Source organism: Delphinus delphis, chromosome 17 (assembly GCF_949987515.2).
Source record: "Delphinus delphis chromosome 17, mDelDel1.2, whole genome shotgun sequence".
NCBI classification, from domain to species: Eukaryota; Metazoa; Chordata; class Mammalia; order Artiodactyla; family Delphinidae; genus Delphinus; species Delphinus delphis.
The window spans coordinates 63024217-63031693 of record NC_082699.1 but is presented as its reverse complement, the minus strand read 5'-3'; the positions used below and the strand labels follow the sequence as shown (position 1 = coordinate 63031693).

Here is a 7477-nt window from a genome sequence, read left to right as displayed (position 1 = left end):
TGTTGTTGTTTGCTTCCTTGCATATAGCAAGAATACTAATTTTAATTTCAGACATTTGAATGTTTTAATTATATAAGTAATACATGAATGAGGGAATCTAAAGCATCTAAAGTAAGATTATTAGTTCACAGAGAAATAAGCCCACATCCCTGAAAGTCATTACCAAAAATATTGTATCACTCCATATTTTTTAATTTGCTTATTCAAATATACATGCACATGTAGGAGGAGGGATTGTTGTTTTTCTTACAAATGTGGAATTGCATTAAATATTTTATCTTATAATTTCCTATATTTATTATACTTGACACCTTTGCTGCACATATATGTGTCGACTTCTGTAAACACTTGGTCTACCTCATTCTCTTTGATAGATAGTATTCCATAATTTGGATGATCTACATTTATTCCATAATTTGGAAGCACTGAATTATTCAACTATTTTCCTACTTATAGACACTTACATTGTTCCCAGCTTCTTAAAATAACAAAAAAGAAGTGCTGCAATCACTTTTAGGATTTGATAAACTGATTATGAAGTCCATGTGGAAGAAAAATATACAAAATTGCTTAAAAGTTTTAAAACAATAATGTAATATGGTGAAATGATTTACTGTTTATTGAAACAATATAAAGCTACTATATTCAAAATAATAAAGCGCTTGCTTAGGCATAGACACTTAAATCAAGGAACTGAATTCAAAAGCCAGAAAAAACTTCCCATGTGTAGGAGAACTCAATAAATGAAACAACTAGTCTACAAGTCAGTGGGGAAATTATGAATTTACTAGCAATTGGTATTGAGGTAATCATTATTTATTGGAAGAAAATAAATGTAACTCCAACTGTGTGCTTATAGACAAATATAAATTCAAGACAAAAGTTCCCACCATAAAAATAAAAGAATTAAAAGAAAAAAAAAATAAGTTAGGGGTGTATATATCCTTAGGGGTAAAGGGAAGCTTAGTAAGGAAGATGGAAACAAAAAGCTATAATGGAAAAATAAAATACCAGATGAAATTAGAAAACAATGAAACAAAAACACCTTTGAATGGAAAAAGGCAACTTAATCAAATTAAAAGAGCAATCACCAACTGGGAAAAACATTTGCTACACGTACACAAAAAAGTGACCAATACTCTTAAGATATAAGTAGTTCTTCAAGTTAGTATGAACAATGTACAGCACAAGGAAAATTGATATTCAGGAAAATGAAAATAAAAGCAACAATAAAATACAACTTTTATCCCTTCAGATTGATAAAAATGTAAGATTTTGTTAACACCCAATGCCCATGAGATTAGGGCAACGAGGAAAGCAACATTCACACACTCTCAAGAGTAGTGATGAGTAAAAATTTCTGTAAATTTTGGAAAATAAATCTGGCTATATTCTTTTAAACTACAAGTGTGCATATCATTTGATCTAGCACCCACTTCTAGTAAATTCTGTTTCAGAAAATACTGACAAGTGTATAATGATACTCTTTTCAAGGAATTTGGGGTTTATTGTTTCCTGAATACAACAGTCAAGCATCCAGAAAACTAGGGGGTCAATTTGGGCCCATTTGGGTCCCTGCACATAAATATGCTTTCCTTTGGATGCTTCTTTTTCTCTGTACCAGAAAACCATAGGAGGAGAAATGTCAATAAAGTTAAGCCTTTGTTCTCCTTACTCAATAGAAATGCTGGTAAGAATGGGGAACTAAGCAAAGAGAAACGGAAGTGTGAAGGACTCAGGCAGGAAGCTAAGGTTTTGCAGCTCAATAAGGATCTTTGACTGAGTCGGTACTGAACAAATGTGTAAAATAACCCTACCTTCTGCCATTTTGCAACTGTGTGGGGAAAGAAAGACAAGTGCACACATTAGGCAAGATGCTAACGAAACATTATAATGGGTTAGTGGAAGAGCAGTCACAGTGCAAATATAAGCAAATTTCAGGGTCAAATCATAAGCAATTTAATTTCTCAGTTAACTCTTTGAGATATACAACAAAAGTCAATCTAACTTTTGGCCCTACTATGTTTATCCAGAAAAATAAAATCACAATGGTCGATCACACAGCCTATTAGGGATCCCGTGTATTAATTCAATCTATACTGAGTTAAAGAGAAAAAAGATAATTATATACACACACATACATACACACTTCAAAAAGCCAAAATTCCTAATGGTTATTGAACAAGAAGTAGCACTAGATGTATTGTAGTGTCTGTCTGAATGAAGCTGATCAAATATGAGTAACTTCTATTTTTCATGCATTTTGTTAGACATTAAGATAGAAAGATGAAGAGAGGAGGGCACCTTTTATCAGGAGAGAATCGATATCTTTTTTTTTAACTTTTATTTTATATTGGAGTATAGTTAATTAACAACATTGTGTTAATTTCAGGTGTACAGCAGTGATTCAGTTATGCATATACATGTATCTATTCTTTTTCAAGTTCTTTTCCCATTTAGGTTGTTACGTAACATTGAACAGAGTTCATTCCCTGTGCTATACAGTCGATATCTTTTATCATGAGAATCACATCAAAACAGATTCCTAGGTCTCCGTTTGCTGATGTCTTACAAAAGAGCAACAGGAAGCTGGGACTCAGAGTGGTAAAGAAAAGGTCTGAAAATAAATCTGCCCCTTTATTCCTGTAATATGTCTGATTCAGCACTTTTGCCCCCTAGATTTTCCTTAGAGGTGCAGACAGTGTTCCTTTCTTTGACAAAAGCCCATTTTCTTCACCTTTCCTAAGTCTTTTGTTTCTTTTACTGGTCACAAGTAATGAGAACAAAACATCTGCTCTTTACTGAGTGTTTATTGAGTGCCAAGCATTTTATAAAGCGGCCTTCTCTAGTTTTCACAACAGCCCTGCGAGATTTGTATTTTCTCTATAGATTAAGGAAACTTAGAGACTCAAAGTTATTAGTACCTTGAAATGGATCTTACCACCATCACATGGCAGAGATGGTCTTCAGACCCATGTGTGTTGAACTCCAGAGCCTATGATGTGCTTAAGCAAATTGTTAGCCTACTGCCTCAAGACAGGACATTTTGAAATGCAGGTCACTGTGATGTTTACTACAGTCTCACTTCTCGGCTTCATATCTTGACTGTTTTTCTTTGGTTTTTTTTTTTTTTTTTTTTGGTCTTGTGACTAGGCATAGAGATTAGGGCTAATTTGCATGACTATTTAACTCAGGAGTTAATAAATATTAACTCTCTACTGCTCTTTGCTTTTAGAGGATCTAACATTCAAAAATGCTATTATAGATGCAGGAAGTAAAAGTAACATGAAAATATTTAGAAGTTGTTGAATTATGGGTCCTTTGTGAAGGACAGATTTGATTTGCCTTTGCCTCTGTTTCTGCCAAAGGAAGACTAAGGACACACACTGCCTAGACTGGTTTTGATGTCTATTAGATGGATTTCTCCTGAGAAGTTTAGATAATCTCTGATATTTATATAGTGGCAATCATATCCCTGGCACTTAGCAATAGCCAGAAAGAGATTAGATAAAAGACCCTTAAGAGATTAGTGTAATGTAACCCAGACTTTGATGCATCTGTTCTCTGTTGGCTTTCGAAGTCAGGTCCCACATGCTATTTTTCCCAGGAAATACAAGGGACAATTTCAGGGTCCTCTACTATGACTGTTTTTTTCTGTTGCATTGTTTTTTAATGTTATTGTCTTGGTGCCTTGATTTTCCTTGACATAAAATGTTTAAACACTCAATTTCCTTTTATTTTGTAAATTCACTATCATCATATGAGGGCTCTTTAAATATACCTCAAACTATGACCACTATTGAGATGGACCTCTATCTTAATCACTTTTTTAAGAAAAAAAATATGATTAATTTCACCTCCTCATACTCAGACTCCATTCACATTTTTTCCAGAACACTCCATTTCTCTTCAACCCATTCTGTTTCTCTTCAAACCAGGATAATTGGGGCAAAAAGGATGCTTGGTGATTGGTTGATAGTGTTGGGATAAAAAGGAAGCCTTTCCACATTTCTTTGATTATTTTTACAGATTGCCCAATGTTCCGTTTTAAAGACGGCTCCATTTCTTAAAAGCCTGAGAGTGATTGCTTATACTAATCCTAATGTATATCTAAGCATACGGGCCTCTTGGCCCAGTTTCTGTGTTTGAAACTGAATTCACATTGAACCCTACCAGGTCCCTGCCTGCTCTCCCACTCCCTCAAACACCCATGAACACACATACACACAGATTTTTTTTTTTCGTCAGTATATGTTCCCTAAGGTTCAAAGCATCCTGTTAAAATACCCACACACATTTCTTAACCACTAGCACCCTTCCTGGTGTCAAAAGGAGTGCACTCAATCCATAGGTGTTTCTTACAAAGAAAATTAAAAAAAAAAAAAAGTATGTTTATCTTAGTTTACAACCAGTTTTTCCTATATAATATATTTAGTTTTATGTCCAGTTCATATTTTATAATCTCAATCCTTGGAGCACTTCCTATCTGAAACAATGTCTTTGATGAAATATGACATGAATTTTGAAATCTAGTAATATTATAATTGTAACTTTCCATTGGCCTACTCTTTGATATTGGCCACCTCTTCATTTTCATTTTAAATGTTATTAACTAATATTACTCAAAGAAAGTAAAGTTACTAAGAGGAATGTAAGATCACTGAAAGAAAATTATTCTGAAAATTCTCTTAGGAAGAAGAGGGAGGCAAAATAGAACTGCCTCCTCTGAGGTTTGAACTCAGGACCTTCAGATTATGAGACTGACATGCTGCCTACTGCACTAAGGAGGCAGATTAGAGGTACTGCCCCTGTGAACACTCCTCTCCTGACACAAACAGACAACGTTTTCCTTTGAAGTTGGAAAAGCGGTAGAATACTAGAATCAAATGTCTTTTATGGTTTTCAAAGTATATTCCATTGATTGGCTCGAATTGTCTTTCAAAATTGAAGTTGCTTTAATTATGTAGATGGAATTTTCTAGTGTAGAGATGCAATACACTAAGATAAAGTTAACTAGTGTTTTTATATGACCTTTCCCTTATATTAAGCTTCTTTCCCTTAAAGATCAAGAAAGAACTAAGGAAATGGCAGGAACACTTTTTGGAGGAGGGTGGCTTGCAAAATGTTGCTTATTGTCCTGATATTTAATATAACTTAATTGAGAAGAATACAGCTCAATTATGTCCTTTATTTGGAAACAAACGATAGCATTTTCTTGAAGCCCTGGCTGAACAGCCATGCCGTTCCGGGCAGGTCACATAAGGTAATTTCTGTAACCTTCTAAAGCTCCTAGTAGTTTTGGATGATTTTTCCCTGCAGATCTTCTCTGCTTTCCCTGACGACTAGTTAAGATGAAAAGAGAGACTGTTTCCAGTCCAAGTAGGTAAAAGAATGACTAGGTACAAATCTAGTAAGCCAGAACAAAGAGAAACGGGCTGGCAGACCTGGGTGGGACGAGGAAGGGAGGTTATTTATTTTTAACTTCTCTGTGGGGCCATCTGTGTGTTAGATGTAAGCACAATGTGAAGTTAACTTCATGGAAGAAGGACATTGATTTAAAGGAAACCATATATTAGTTATTTAATTTGCATATCCACACATCTTCAGTATTACTGTTTCACTTTAGAAAACAGAGCATTGATTGTTTGCCTTTTAATCAGCAGCTACCCCAGCTGTCATTTTTATCAGTTCCATATTGCCAGTGATATTTATTCATAATCATCCTTTTAAGAGCTCTGAATTTAAGGTTGCCAAAGCCTATGCCGTCCAGAGGGCAGGTAAGACAATTATTTTGTTAGCTGAAAGAAAAAAAAATTATATATATATATATATATATATATATATATACACACACACATAACATTGTATAAAACTCACACCCACTTTGAATACAAAATATGAAACACCAGAAATGGATCACAGGGAAGGAAAAGAGGGTCAATAAAGGAACATGACTGAGGATGGATACCCTACCAGAAAACATGATGACATTGGTGCTTTTTTATTCCTGAGAATAACAGATTTAGTAAACTGTCGTGTTAAGGATAAAAAACACAACAATGACACATCAAATGTTTCTGTTGTTTGTGGAGGAAACCGGCAAAGTTAATTGGTCAAGACGCTCAAGGTTTTATCTACTGAACCAGAGTGTAAGCTCCTGTAGGTCAGGAATCATAGCAACTTTTTCTGCACGTACGTCCTTTTTAGAAGGTACTGGCAGGATGCTATCTGCCTCACTGACCTATAAAATGGCCCTGCCTGAATCCACTTCTCACTCGGGTCCCTAGACATGCTTCTGACTGGGGGCAGAGGGTACACTGGACATCAAAGGGTTGCCAAAGGCTTCTCTGCTGTGGAAGGCTGAGGAGCTCTGGATGATTCTTTGATCTCTGTCTCCCTCCCTATCCCCCACTGCCGCCACACATACATCACAGTCAGTCTTCCCCAGGTCCCACCCCGTGCCTCTGCTCTCCTCAGCTGCTCTCACAGAAGACATCCTGGTCTACATTAAGGAAGGAAACTAAACAAGAGTACAAACAATCAACCTTCTAATCCAGACAAGCTGCTATCATAGCCTTTGGCTCCCTTATCTGAATAGAGAAAACATTGGTGAAATCTTTCAAATCTCAGTAAAAAAAAAAATCAAGAGCAGTTTTTTTTTTTTTTCTCTTCATTTTATATAGAACCCAGATTCTATTGCTATCTTTGGCTCGCCCGCGAAAGAATCAAGAGGGAAAATTTCTAAGAAGCCAAATCTGAAGTATATACATCTAGCTATAGAATTCTTGAAAATCAAATTTTAAAAATTAAAGTTTAAGTCTATTGTAAATGAATATGTCCTGAAAGCGCAGCATTTCATTAACTGCAGTGTAAAAGCAGAGGCTGGTTTCTTCGGAGAACAAATTGATAGGTTTGTAGTCAAAAAGTATGTAAATGTTAGAATCTCTTACACACTCGAACACACAATAAGAGCAGTTGAAAGTAAACCTCAATTTCATCAAGAGAGACTTGGTTGGTCCAATATAAAATATTGTCTTAAGTGTATAAGGAGTTTTAGCATCCACTCTAATGAAAGAGAATAGAAAATTGCTAGCTTTGATGTTTTAGATTTCAAATGCCTAGAGGAAGAACTGAACCCCATGACCTTCCGGTGACTCTGCTCTGTGTGGGAAGGTCATTCCAGTCCTTGTATCAGCAGATGGTGTCCACACTGGATTGAGTCCCTAAGTCAAAGCCGGTATCACATCACTCAAGTCTGTTCTGCTAAATAGTAGTAACATAGGCTTATCATCAACACTCCCCCCCTAAATCAGACATTGACTAGCTTAATTTTACTTCAACTGACAAGCACTGAGAATCTTCTATGTGCCAAGTTCCATGATGGGTGTATTGGTAGGTGTAAGAAATAATAGAGCAAAACTGAAAGATTCATTCCCAAATTATATTTACAACTGGTGTTTCATCCTCTGGCTTTTTC

At 35.6% G+C, this 7477-nt stretch overlaps 1 non-coding gene across 1 annotated transcript; it reads right to left on the bottom strand.

The window, feature by feature from the left end:
- Nucleotides 1–4717: 4717 nt before the first annotated feature.
- On the bottom strand, nucleotides 4718–4790 carry TRNAM-CAU (transfer RNA methionine (anticodon CAU)). Its single transcript has one exon. It is a non-coding gene; the product is annotated as a tRNA-Met (tRNA).
- Nucleotides 4791–7477: the final 2687 nt, after the last annotated feature.